General features: G+C 41.6%; 1 long non-coding RNA gene across 2 annotated transcripts in view; it reads right to left on the bottom strand.

The window, feature by feature from the left end:
* LOC118122868 overlaps window positions 1-12,886 on the bottom strand; it is a 45,449-nt gene extending 32,563 nt beyond the window's left edge. For both annotated transcript variants that reach the window (XR_004698524.2, XR_004698526.2), the window contains exon 1: window positions 12,633-12,886. This is a non-coding gene — a long non-coding RNA (uncharacterized LOC118122868). The remainder of the gene's footprint in view (window positions 1-12,632) is intronic.
* Between the last annotated feature and the right edge of the window lie 1,387 nt (window positions 12,887-14,273).

Raw genomic sequence — 14,273 nt, 5'->3', positions numbered from 1 at the left:
GGAGAGTTTAGAAACACACACACACACACACACACATATAAAAAGAGCAATGGGGTGTCCTTGGGGAGAGGGCCAGCGTGGCTGTTGTGGCTCTGGTTCAATGGATGACTCAGTGCTCGTGAATACATTCCCAACAGCTAAACTGATTTATTTATTTGTCACCTTTGAATGACACGGTTCATCGGTGTTGTTCTGATGCCTTGAGTGTCGATGAGGTGGGCAGAGCCGTCTGAGGGCTGACCTGGGGTTTACATTTTTACATTTTTCCTGAGGGCGGCACGGTGGTTAGTATACTGTCACCTCACGGCAAGAAGGTTCCCGGTATGAATCCTGCTTAGGCGTTTGGTTAATTGGAGACTATAGGTAGCCTTGTGAGTCATAGACCTGATGACTGACTTGTTAAGACTGACTCACTGACTAGAGAAGTGAGGAGGCAATTTATCCAAATGATTTCTTAGGTGTGTGTGTGTGTGTGTGTGTGTGTGTGTGATCTCAACATGCTCAACTGAACAAATCAATCTTGCTATCACCCAAAATAAAGAATATCCTGCATGTTTATTGCCTCATAGTAAAACATCCAAGCTCATACGGATCTTAATATGTCTTTTGAGACATATTAAAAACGTATATTCATGTGCAGTGATGATAAAACAGTTCTTAAAGCAAAGCTACTTTATGTAAACGTCACAATATCATCTGTGCTCGGCATGTGGGTGAACGTCTGTGGCTGGAATACTTGAGCTTAAATTGTTCCCGTTGCAACTGTAACCTGCTGGTTTCTCCAATAAGCCCGTAAGGAGGAATTTAACAATTTCTCTCTCTTGTTTCCGTCTTTGAGAGACTATACAGTCACAGCTACTTGTTTCCCACACTAACACCAACACTGCGTCTCCGATCTGGATGCCAATCTCAAGAGGTTTCCAATATTGCATTCATATTTGTCTGCATATACCTACAATCTGTTTGAGCCTGACTGGGTGGAGCAGAGCCTGGTTTTCACCAGAAGGCTCTCCTCTAAATATACAGTTCGACAGATTGTGTTATATACACAGAACATATGCTAAGAAACATACAGAGGCAGCGACACTAGAGCTACAACTAATGAATATTTCCCAAAGGCCAACATAACAAATTGAAGTGGCCTTTTTTTTAAGATTACAATTTACAATCCAAAATCTGAATGATATTCACGTTAACATATGTCAAAGAAAAGCATCAAAGCATTAAAACTAGCAACCAATTATTTCTTTGTGTGAATTGTATTTTCTTTAATCATCTATCAAATACTTCCAGAAATCTCATTGGGACTAGTCAACATATGTGACGTTGTCGATCACGACAAAGGGCATGTTCACGACAACTGGTTCTCAACTTTGAGTTTCTGCGTATCGATTTGATCTTCCCTGCACCTTGAATAAACGGGTGAACAGCTCTTTGTGCAGCAGCTTCAGGGTTCTGTGGACTGAGTCCTGCAGCCAGTCTTCACTTGCTGTGGCTCAAGTACTGCAGGTCACTTTTACAGTTTCAGAAATAAAACTGCAAACAGCATCACCACAGTTGAAGAAAACAGCCCATTCCAAACCGGTGGACTGTTTAAAACAGGCACTGCACTACTCTGATTAAATATCTGGCGATCAACTAATCATTTCATCTCTATGTGACACATACACAACATAAACATGGAGCAGCTCTGACATTTTAACCTCAGAAAAGTTACAAAAGCAGAGTCAACATGATCGATGCTTGATTAAGATTCACTGAATATATAAAACCACGGTTCACCTACACACGCACCCACACTGATCATCCACTTTTATGGTAAATGAACATCAAGATGATTCATTGCCTTACATAAACTTTAAGAGTGTTGTCTAGGAAGAGCTGAAATTGACCTCCTTTTCCTTATTTCCAGCTGTCACTTTATCCAAAGTCTATTCAGACTCACAACCATTGTTCTTCTGTCACAAAAGGCTCTGATGCAATATTATTCTCTCAAGGCCCCTGAATGGAGAGGGTGGCGCTGACAGCTTTCATCTTTAAATCACTCACAGGCTCACTTCTTCTTACATACAAGAGCTGAAGACATCAGTGCTTCACGCTCCGGTTTGTGCTGGGAAACATCAAATATGCATTACTGACAACACCCATCTCATTTACGCTTTGATCAGGAGCAAACAGCGGCTTCGCTTCAGTCTCCTCCAAACACTGGAGCACAAACAAGTAAATTCAGTCCGGAAATGAAGTGAGTGCCGGATACATCCACCGACTCCATAAACTCTCCTCTGGCAAATTATAAACATAATGTGGAGAACTCATTTCACTTTTCATCCAGTGGAGAATCTATTAAATGACTGAAAAGATGAAATGAGTCCCCATTAGGTCAACTGGATGTTTAATTAGTCACAGAAAACTGAGGAAAATGACTGCAGCATTTTGGTTTGAGTCCAAAAACTTGGACCAGTTGCAAGATTAATATTTGATGTTGCCGACATATCATCTACCGTGTGGGACTAGATAAAAGCTGAAAATTTGGTTTCAGGAATTTCTTGTTGAAGTTTAACTTTTATTGGTTGTTTACCGTTTTAGCTTGGCCTCAAAAGCATAATGACTGTGCAGGCACCATGAGTACAGAAACAAAGTTTGACTTAAAGTGGAGCAAATAATGAATCCAGATGTTTGTGTTATTCCTCTTTTCCACAGGAACGCGTCAAAAACATGCATTTATGGGAATTCAAACTTCTAAGTCTTTGTGTGGCAGGTCTCCAACTTCCCCTCCTCACCACACTGCCGTGTTTTTACTCATTAAACCTGGCACTGGCGTCGTCATTTTCCAATTCATAACCTTTAATCACTTGTACTAAAGTTTATTACCTGACATTTTAGTCAAAAGACCTTCATCAACAAAGCTTAAAACAAGACCAGAATTAAAGAGGATGATCTTTGACTATCTACGACTTTTTTTTTCTTCTTACTCTTCCCTCCGAGTCACCATCTGTCCCCATTGTCAAGCTATCAACACAAACATCAGCACTGTTAATTATACTGGCAGTCACAACATCAGGCTTTAATGCCATTAGCCCTCATCTGAGATCGAGCAGACAAAGCATATGCCACCGGGGATTAGGATCAGTGGTTCGGTCAGAATCTGGCATTCAGACAGACGCTCTCTTCCCTTCCTTTGCTCCGCTTCAAATCTTCATCCATTCCTCAAAACCTGTCATCCTCTGCTGCGTTCCTGCACCACGGCATCCTCGAATAGCCAACCTCTTTATCTCTGTCTCGTGTTTCTGCTCTAATGCCTCCACGCTGCACACGACTCCCCTCTAACGATACCTGTGTAGAAATATACCGGTGCATTGTATCTGCACCAATTATACGAGATGGTAGGTGGATGACAGTGGGTGTCTTTGGGCGAGAGGTGGGACCGGAGCATAGTTAGCGATGCTATTGAATGGTGGAATAGCACGCTGATAGAGAGGCCTGGCACAGAGTGTGAAAACATAAGGAGGACCAGTGAGTCATGTGAGCCACATCTCACTCAGCGCTGCACAATGGTGTGTGTGCAGATTTCAGGCACGAGGACAGTGGTGGACTGTTAATTCAGCCGCTCATTGTGATGAATAAGTGGACAGGAAATCAGTAGAGTGATGAAAATGAGATGAGGAATTAGTTGATAAAGTAAGCTCGACAGAGTACACAATGACATGGAAATGAAAAACAACATCAAGGATAAGAGTATGAGACAGGACATGACTGACAGCTGTATTATGGCAAATCCAATTTACTGGACACAGGTCTGGACGGTCAATCAATGTAACAGCAAGCTTTTCTTTCCTCTGTGGCAGCTCTCATATTCAGCCATTCAGAGAGCTGAGCTTCCCTCTGTGTCCTGTCACAGCCTCGTCCCACTGACCACCATAACATCGCCCGAGACCAGCACTGTGTGGAACTGACCCCCAGCCCTGCTCGTTTGTGTTGAGGGAAAAACCCATTAATCCTCTTTGTTATGTTCTTTGTATCTGACAAAGACGATTGAGAGCGAAGATAGAAAAAAGGGTAACACTTTGATGTACTGCCTACGATTTACAGGGTAATTTTACAGCATAAATTTTGCTCCAATAAAATACTTTGCAGTTCCTACCGACGCTTAAAAGAAGGTTCAGTGGAACAAAACAGGACTATCGGGAGCAAGGCTGGAGCAATTGGGCAATTTGGAGCAGAAAGTATTTTGAGAAAACAGCAATCTTATATGGAATTTATACAGTACCTATGGTATTTCAGTTAAGATATATACAATATAGGATACGTAGCATACTTGGGATGGTGAAAATAGTATTCTGTGATGTCAGTCCCCTGCTGGTATCGGCGCTGCAACATCTCAAGCAGAGACAAACTCTTTTGGGACTATTTCAATTGTAGGATTCAAAACAAAATAGAAATTAACTTTCAGTTTGAATTAGAAATGAGTTGAACCGGAGGCCAAATCATTAATTTATTTTGTCTAATCAAAAGCAACATTTTGTCAAACCTGTTGTAGTATACGACAAATGTGTCAAACAGAAGAGATTAGAAAGAAGATATATAATATATAATTTCCTGCAGTGTGCCCGGATGTGTTTGAATCATGCAGCCTGAGATTCTCTTGCTGGTGTCTTCTTTACAATAATCAATCATGAATCAAATCAATCAATTTGTATTCGTCAAGCCCATATTCACAAATCACAATTTGTCTCATAGGGCTTTACAAGGTGTGACATCCTCTGTTCTTAACGCTTAACAAGAGAAAGGAAAAACTACCAAAAAAAAACCTATTGACAGTGCAATAGATGAGGCATGTAACTGAGAACATCAACAACATAATAGTATTTATGACATTGATTAGAAGAAACAGTTTCGTAACATAATGGAAAAGTGCGTCAATAAAACACGACAGTGGCAGCATGGAGTGTGATTGGTTGAGAGAGGAGCAGACGCCTGTACCACAGAAATCCTCTGTTCCCGTTAACAACAAACAACAGTTATGAAAGTGATATTTTTATACCCGACTGCAGTGATCTGAACAAGGCAGGTAAATAAAACAGTGAGGTACGACCCAGCAGAACACAACATGAGATAATTGAGAAACACAGTCTGACGCTCGTGTTTCGATGGAGTTGAAATCTCTCAGCATCAGCCCAGACCTCACGGGCCTCTGGAAAACTGTTCACACTGAAATTATGTGTTAGTGGTGCAGCCCCGAGAGCATGAGAATGAAATCCGGCACTCACCTCCGGCAGAGGACTGTAATGAATTTTTATTGCTATACACTGGCAATAAAACACTGAATTGAGAGGAGATGCGAGCAGTTAAAACCCTAATTGATCATTTTCAAATGTGTCATAGATGTGGAAAAGGTGAAAGAGGGGTAGTGGAGTTTAAACGATCACTGGATGAAATTATCACATCCACCAGATCACAGGTGAAACAGAGCTGTCGGCCATGGGAGGCAACTTGACAAACAACCAAATGATCAGAACCAGTCTTTCCATACGCAAATACAGATATGCACCTGATACGAAATTGCAGTTAAACACCATAAAGTCTAACTCTGTGACTCTTAATCAACCTGAGATAGAAAATCCTCATCTCTGCATAAGTTCAAGGCCTCAGACTCTTCAGTTACAACATCCCCTGCTGAATAATCCTGTCTCAGCCTGGAACCTTTGATCCAAAGGCAGAGAGGTAATCTAAAGTCAGACGTAATAAATTGTTTGATCCGGACATGGTGACTTCTTGATTGCAGCTGACACGACGATCTTTCTGATCGCAGTCAAGCAAAGGGTTGAACAAAGGACTATCAGCTTATGACACTGTATGATAGCAGTCGCTTTACAAGATATCACACAAGTTATGGTCTACCCAGGAGTGATAAGAAAGACCTCAGAGCCTGATCTAAAATACAATTACCATTTTATTAGCACGTCATTGCGGTTTACAGGGGGTGGTGAACTACTCAATCAGCTCCACAAAGTGAACGGACAGTGTTAAGGTCATCCTCTCATCACTCTGCCTTCTTCCTTTTCAATGTGTTTTTATGCAGAACAGCATATTTTAATGGTTCAAATCAAGGTTATCCACTCACATTACTCTTAATCAAAGACACATTTTTAAGCATGCAACACATTTTCTGCCCTGTTAAGTACACACTGTGCAAGACGCACACTGCAACGTTTGTAATTTGTCTTAATCTTAAAATGTGCATCTTTGTTTGGAGATGCTCTCTTTAAACTGCCATTAAGAAATATTGCATTACTGATTTGTCTTGGTTGACAATGCCAGCTATAAAGTTAATATCCAGACTTACAGCACCTTAAAAGAAATGCAGATACAAAAATAAGTTAAACTTTTTAAATAGTGGTTGCACATGAATACAAATGAGGGAAATGTTTTTAAAATCTTAAGGACGATTTTGGAGTAATGTTTAAGGAAATATTTTCAACCCAAGAGTCAAAATACACTTTCATTTATACATAATAAATCAGGTGCATCCAAAGAATTTGTGCAAGAGCCATTTCCTCTTCATATTAACTTCTTACCACCGCTCATACGCCAATAATATTAAGACTGGTAATAAGCAGGTTATATTCACTGTATGCTTTAACTATGCTCATCATTCTATGCAATCATTTTCCTGCTGCTCGTTCATGTCTGCGTTGTCGTGGAAACAGAGGAACAAGCAGCTTTAATATGGTTTTTGACAACAACATGACCATGAGGTGTCATTACTTAATCTTTAAACTTCCTCGTGGTTGTAAAAGAGCAGCAGGGAGCACCTCTCCTGTTTGTAGATCCAAGGATACGCCTGTGACGTTTGAGAGACATGATGTCAGTAAAACAACATCCACAGCTTTCAGGAAGACAGCACGACCGCATGGAGAACAGACGAGTTTAGAAGAGCAACTGTACCGAGCGGTTTCTTGATCAAGTAACAACAAAATTGAGGCTGAAATTACCAGAGATTCATCCTCCTTGATAACCTGCCTCCCTCAGTCATGGCCCCATTCCCTGTGAGAGAGAGTGCTGCGTGTGCAGATAGTCTGTGTTTGAAGTTGAGCATCACATAGTTAACAAAATTACTGGATCTGCAGTTTATCTTGAAAAGTTGAAAATGGCTGCATCTGCGAGATTTGAGTCCCAGAGCCAAACTGTAGGACGTCAGAGCAAAGATGCCGTCAGAGGCAAACAATGCATACCGAACACAATGGTGGCAAAAAGAACAGGACAGCGCTCTTTACCTCGCTGTCACTCTTTACCTCGCTGTCACTCTCCCTTCCTCTCGGTCACAGTTAGATTGACTATCAGCAGCAAACAGGGAAATTCTACATGCGTCTGTGGCCGTCAATACATCCTTAATGATTTTACTGTCCTGGGCTAGCAGGCGGGATTCAGCATCATCGCAAGTTTCGCTGTGCACAGTCACACAACAAGGACACAGACCTCTACTGCAGAGGTGTCCAATTAGACTCAAATTGTACCATGTCAGAGCCGTTACTTGGTCATTGATCACAACTCACACTGGGTTTAACGCACACGTAACCTCGCTAGTGTCCTCTAATGTCACGTTATTGGGAAAAGGAGTTAAATTGATATACACTATCATTATTTTAACCAGGTTCTTGGTGCTGTCTGCATATTTAACTGTAAATTGCCTTCGATTAAAGAGGCCATAAATCTTATGGGGGTACAGGGTGTTCCTTTAATGAACATCAGGACTTTATGTCTTCATTATTTTAATGATAAATACTTCAGGATATTTGTGTAGAGTGTCAGAGCCCCTTCATCTAAAGAAAGACATTGTTCCGTCATCTAAGCCGACAAGCACGCCCGTCATCAGAGAAGCTTTCTGCCAGCAGGCTACTGTTTGAAACTGTCCAAGCACATTTACCACCAGATTGCATCACGGTGGATCAGTCATCAGGCGCAAGCTTTGTTATCGACAAGATCTGCTCCCTGAATCATATGATGTACTTCTGTTTCTGAAAATGCCGTTTGCAGTTGAATCCTCTGATTTCATGTGAAGACATCCAAGGAAATCGGTACACGTGAGATCGGAATGAACGCTGATGGTAAAGTCATGACGCAACCTCTGAGACAGCCAATTTACATCCAACTGTTTAGAGTACAACCACAACCTGGTGGTTTAGACGATCAAATCCCTCTGAATTCATTGCATTGCCTGTCTTTGTTTTGAGGTGCTAATGTTCCGCACAAACAAAAGAGTTGACAAAGCATTTCATTTCAGCACAAACGGGATGTAGTGACGCCGAAGCAAGTGGCACAAATCGGCTCTCGCACTCAGGCTTTCATCCACACAGGATTGTGTGTCTTCGCGCAACAAGTATGTAATAGGATTAACAGATCACAGCTGAGAGATCCTTGGTCTGGAGCCTAAGCCAGTCTCGAAGGCAATTACAACCACAATGCCTTTGCAAAAACCCAGCAGGAGGCTGGACAGAGACACGAGAGGGAGTGATGTAAGAGCCTTCCTCGCATCACACCTTCCCTGTGACTGTCATCCTCCTGTGACTGCAGTGAGAAGAGATTGTTCATTTCAATATCCGAACAACAAACTGAAAGGCAACAAACAAGATTAACGCTAACGTGGCGGCCTAAAGTCATTTTTGGCCACGTGATGACTTTCCCTCAGGCACATACAACAAGCAAACCTGTCAAGTTCCACATCTCGTCTCGAACCCAACCAGCCATGAGCAGTACAGCCAAAAACTACATTTGGATCCGACACAAACCAAACTCTGAATTTAAGCTGACAAAATTAAACTTGCAGCAGCTCTGAATACCAGGGTAGAGCAATATGAAGTTGGGAGATTAATGGTTGTATACATCCCTTAAAAAAGTAGTTCAACATTTTAGATAGAGGCGTCATCATTATCTTGCTTAAGAGTATCGATACCACTGTCAAGCATGTAGAATAAATATGTAGTTCAATCAGTTAGCTTAGCATAAGGTCGATATATTTGTTCTGGGCAGTTGCCTGACAGATTTATGGAGGTTTTTCCTTGACCAGGCATCATTCAGCGAATTGTTGATTTTACCCTATAACAGTTTTTCAGGTCTGAAATTTCCCGGTGTTTCCCTTTCACACATGAAAAATGCCGCAGGAGATGGTCTAGGTCTGCCGTGTTCACAATAACAGAAAAAACACCGGCCCTTAAACCCAAATCTTCTTGTCTTTCCAAGTTGACATCTTTGTCTGCATATTCTATCCTTATGGCTCCTCTTTTTCATACTTAGATATTTGTATTTTTTCATTTTATTGTCAGTCACATGTCATTAACACCTCATATGGGAGCCCTGACACACTGGTAGTCAAAGTAAAATGCCCAGAACTCGGATATTTGTGTTCTTACATATATTGATATATCTGTATGTCTGGAGTAAAGTGACAATTTCTTTTTTCCAATCTTTGTACTTGCTGTGGCTTCATATTAAATGGACAGAAGAAGAGGAGTTGGTATCAACATGCCATCTCATCATCAGCCAGAAAGTATACTTCTCAAAAAGTTGAGCTATTGTTTCAACTCATGATGCAGCGTCAAACAATATGGGGCGGACCTTAATTGGCAAATACACAGAGAGCTCAACACTGCTGCAGCTTCCCGATTTTTTAATAACCCGAGTCACAGGGAGTTAAAGCCAGTATGGCTCAATCCATAACTCCTCTAATGTTCTGTGCTCACACTGAAAATTATAATGAACTTACTGTCACCAGAGAATAGAGGTATCACTTCATGTTGAGAATAGTTAATGTTAATTTACACCGCTAGATGAAACAGGTAGTTCAAACCAGACAGGGTGACTCAGGGGCTACAGAGCAGACTGAGTGGTGCAGTGCCAGCATGCATCTAGGGATCGCTTATGGGCCTGGCCTACAGTAACTACCTCATAATGTTAGAGAGACAGAAAGAGAGAGCAGCGGATGCCAGTGCCAGAAAACATTTTCCACTCACACACACACACACACACACACACACACACAGACACACACACACACACACACACACACACACACACACACACACACACACACACACACACACACACACACACACACACACACACACACACAGTTTGGCTGAGTTTCATCTTGTACTTTGCCTCACTGCATCTGTAAAGGGCTGCAGACAACAACAAGCACACAGCAGACTTTTTGTGGGTAGTGTGCATCATTCTGCCTCTGTCATTTTTAAGTGGAGGACGCTTATGAATTTTAATACTGGAAACACAACATCGCCTTTGTAGAACTTCAGTCTTAAAATTAAATTGTCTTAAATTTAAATAAATCCACATGTCGCCGTGTGCGGGAAGTAAGGTGTGGCCTATGAGAATGTCCGAAACTAGAAAAACAGGCTGTTACAATTTCCCAAAACCGAAAGTAATGTCTCTCACCAAGACAATGAATTGATGAGTAGATTGATAGAAAATAATGATTTTTCTAGTTTGATAGTCAATTGATTTTTTTTTTAAACATGCAAAACTGCCAAATATTTTCCAATTCGAGGCGTTTCGTACATTAAAATATTACATTTTATTGATCTAACAAGAACCTGCAAGAACGATTGCTAATTGAAGTGTTAACCAACTTATTTCATCAGACAAATGGTCCCTAGGAGATATATATATATATATATTACATTTTGTATTGTAAAAGGACAAAGTGAAGAAGCAGATGTTCACATTTGAGAACCTGGAACCAGAGGATGTTTGGCATTTTTGTTAAAATGTTATTTTACCTACTTAATTTGATGTTAACCGACTTGGCCCAATTGATATATTTACTAAATGTTTTAATTCTAAAACACTGAACATGACATATGATTGAAATACAAATAATATGCCTGTCCTGAGATGTAAAAACAAATCATAAACAGAACCAGCTGAGAAAAACAGAAGCTATAGGACAGAAGACATTTGGGTTTATATACACAGCACAAGCTCAAGTATTGGCAGCCAGCTGCCCTTACAAGTCACGCTCCAACCAAACAGCGCCCACTACAGTCCCCTCTCTACAGAGTTGGACTGGATGGAGGCGAGATGACAGACACTCCCATGAAAAACTACATTTGATGGCCCCACTCCTCTCTTCCCAAATCCTACCTTTTCTACCTTTAGCTCACTCTCTCCATCCGTCTACCTCTGTGTTTGCTCTCTCACGATCTCTCTATTCTTTATTCAGCAAACACCCACCCATCACTCAAGTGTATGGGGGATTCCTGGCAGCCCCTCTGCCTGCCAATGAGACAAACCTGTGGGTTGTGAGGGGTGGAAAGGCTTGGCAGTTGAGAAGAGCAAAGACAGAAGCCTTAAATATGCCTTTTACTGCCACAGGCAAAAACACCAGGTAATCAGTACAGACCTACACCTATAGGCTGTGTAGTAGATTGTATGTACAGATGAATGACATGACAGCTCACCGAAAGTGAAGTGAAGTGTGTCAATCATCATCTGGTGGGTTGCTGCTGTATGGCTTATAGATCATGTCTCTTCCATGTTAGTAGACGGGACAGGAACCAAACTAAAAAGTCAAAATGCACGCCGAATAAATTCCCAGTAGTTACAGTAGTTCTTATCACACTGATGTTTGTTCACGTGTTCATTTTCCAGTATGTTTGGCTTTGATTACATATTTTATGCTATAAAAACAGGGTGAAACGTCATGATTGACAGCTGAGACTGACTCAGGATTGGCCGAGCGCTTGTTTTGGCAGGTACTCTGCACTCAATCCCCAAATCGGTTCTGTACAGACTCAGGGTTGAAATGTGCAAGATGGCAGCGTTTATATATCGGGCATATTTAAGCTTCATTCCTGGATAGTGGGATGAAGTGGAGACGCATCGTCCATCTTCATTTACAGCCTATGAGCTATTCAATGCGGGCTGGCTGTGGAGAGGGAGGTGGAGAGGGACGTCCACCAACCAGAAGATCGGTGGTTTAATCCCAGGCACCTACAGTCTGCATTTTTTATGTGTCCTTGGGCAAGATAATTAACCACAAATTGCCCCCGCCGGCTGTGCCGACCACGTCTGAATGGTGTGCATCAGAAAAAGCCCTGTGTGTTGAAGCCCCGTACGAAATGTGTGTGTGAATGTGACTTGTGCTGTAAAGAGCTTTGCGAGGTCGATAAGACTTGTCGGGGGGTGGGGGGGTATTGAGTCACCTGATAAATACAATCCATTTACAATTTTACACACATTTCATCTTTCAATGTAAAATATAGAATAATGTGCCTGTGTCGGGGCAGACATTTTGAATCACAGGTGTAATTGAATGTACTAATGTGGGCTCTGTTCCATGTATGAGTCAGTCACTGAGCCGTGGGACACAACAGCAGGACCCTGACACCGGCGAAGCTAAATGGAGCGCGGCCCCTCGCTCATGTTTTTAAGTTCCACCTGAGGGTTTCTAGCTATGACGTGACAAAATGTCTGCCGTGGGAAAAAGGCCTACAGGGTTCCTCACACCGTGGCCGACAGGAGGAGCTGAGCGAGGCCACGGGCCCCAATTAAAACACACATAGTACATGTATGTGTTATTTATAACCACAACATAAAAAGACATGAAGGACATTAATCACCTGCAGCTCACGGCTCGGCTTCTTCTCAGCTTCAGCTCTTGGTCCAGTTTTAACTTTACTCCTCAGGTTCACTGACTCTACAAACTCCCAGGAAGAATAATGTCACTGGTCCTAAACCAGCTAGTGGCTAACTCAGTCTTGTGATGAGCAGGAAGTGAGTGTCAGTGTCTACAGCCATGTTCCTGAGCAGCTCATCTGTGATCATGTGATTAATGACAGGTGGAAGATTTCTCTCCTTCCTGAATCTGTTGAACTTTCAGCTGCACCTGTGGACTAATGTCCTGAGAGTGTTGCGCACATTAGTTGAAAGTGCGATAATAGTGACCAATCAGAGCAGCGCCGGGACTTTCCCTTTGGCCCCGCCCCCAAAATGTCAACAGTCTCGCGATCTCTCGACTCAAAGTGGAAAGCGCGTGTGCCACCTAGAGGCAGTTTTTTGCTATTACAGTAGTTTTTGACCGACTCACAGCTGCCTATATAATTATTATATATATTTAAAATAGTTGGTATTATCATCATTATTATTGTTATTAAAACTCAATTGTTGAATGTCAACAAGAAGACTTTGTGCTCATATCTCCGTGTGTGAAATAAAGTAATTCACTCGTGAGCAAGTGTTTTTTGTGCCGTCGTCATAGTTGAATTGTCACTAATCAAAATGTGGAGATTTCTCTGGATTCCTCAAAGACTTCCTCCCAGTATAACATATAAAAATCACGTTTCAACCTTCTGTCTTAACTTGTTTATCTGTTTATTCAATAGAAATGTTAACAGATGTAATGTTCGTATATGGAAGTGCACACTGCCTCAGAAGCAATCATTTCCACCTTTAACAGAAATAACAACTTAAATGTGTCAGTATCTGACATTGGCTTGCTTGAATTTGACTGTTTTTGAACAACCACATTTTTTGTTATTCAAATATTGTATTCTAAATAGTATTTCTAAATGTGTATTATTTCGTACACATCTTACCTGACACTATAATTTAAAATAAAGCTATGTGGGTTTGGATCACGTTTGACTGGGAAACATGACTGTGGGAAAAGGTTTCGTTCAGGACAAGTTGGAAACGCTTGGTATTCTGTCCAAACAGGCAAATGGATAAATAGGCTGCCACTGTAACATTTAAGGAGGGCAGGCCGATAGAGACCTGCACAGTTCAGTGCCCATTTAGAGAGAGACGGGGATGGAAATGTCAACAATAGAAGTCAGTGAGCCGAGGAAATACAGGAGAAATAAAAGCACGCTGGTCGTTGGGAACCTGATGAAAACAACATTTGACCTAAGCAGAGCCTTGACAGTTCACTGCAAATGAGGGCAGTGCTCAGAAATTGGCCTAAATTGAAGCTAGATTGATGGTCTTTCTTGTTGCGGAGGGAAAAAAAATCAATGTTTGAAGATGTGAAGGGAAGTACGAGGCATCAGAGATAAATAGACGTGACTGTATCTATTTGTCTGTGGACATATTAATCAGGCCCAGCGGTACATCAAGTCAGAAAATGAATTTCAACCCGGCCGATATGAGATTAGTTAAATAGACAGGTCCACAACTCAGATGGAGGGGGCATTAAACGTTTACTGTTTTTCAGGTTGCACACAACACGGTGAGAACGAGACCTTGATTTAAGCTTCGCATTT

The sequence above is a fragment of the Hippoglossus stenolepis genome, chromosome 16, assembly GCF_022539355.2.
Source record: "Hippoglossus stenolepis isolate QCI-W04-F060 chromosome 16, HSTE1.2, whole genome shotgun sequence".
Taxonomy (NCBI): Eukaryota; Metazoa; Chordata; class Actinopteri; order Pleuronectiformes; family Pleuronectidae; genus Hippoglossus; species Hippoglossus stenolepis.
Note: the sequence above shows the minus strand (reverse complement) of the source record. Positions and strands in the feature narration are given on the sequence as shown.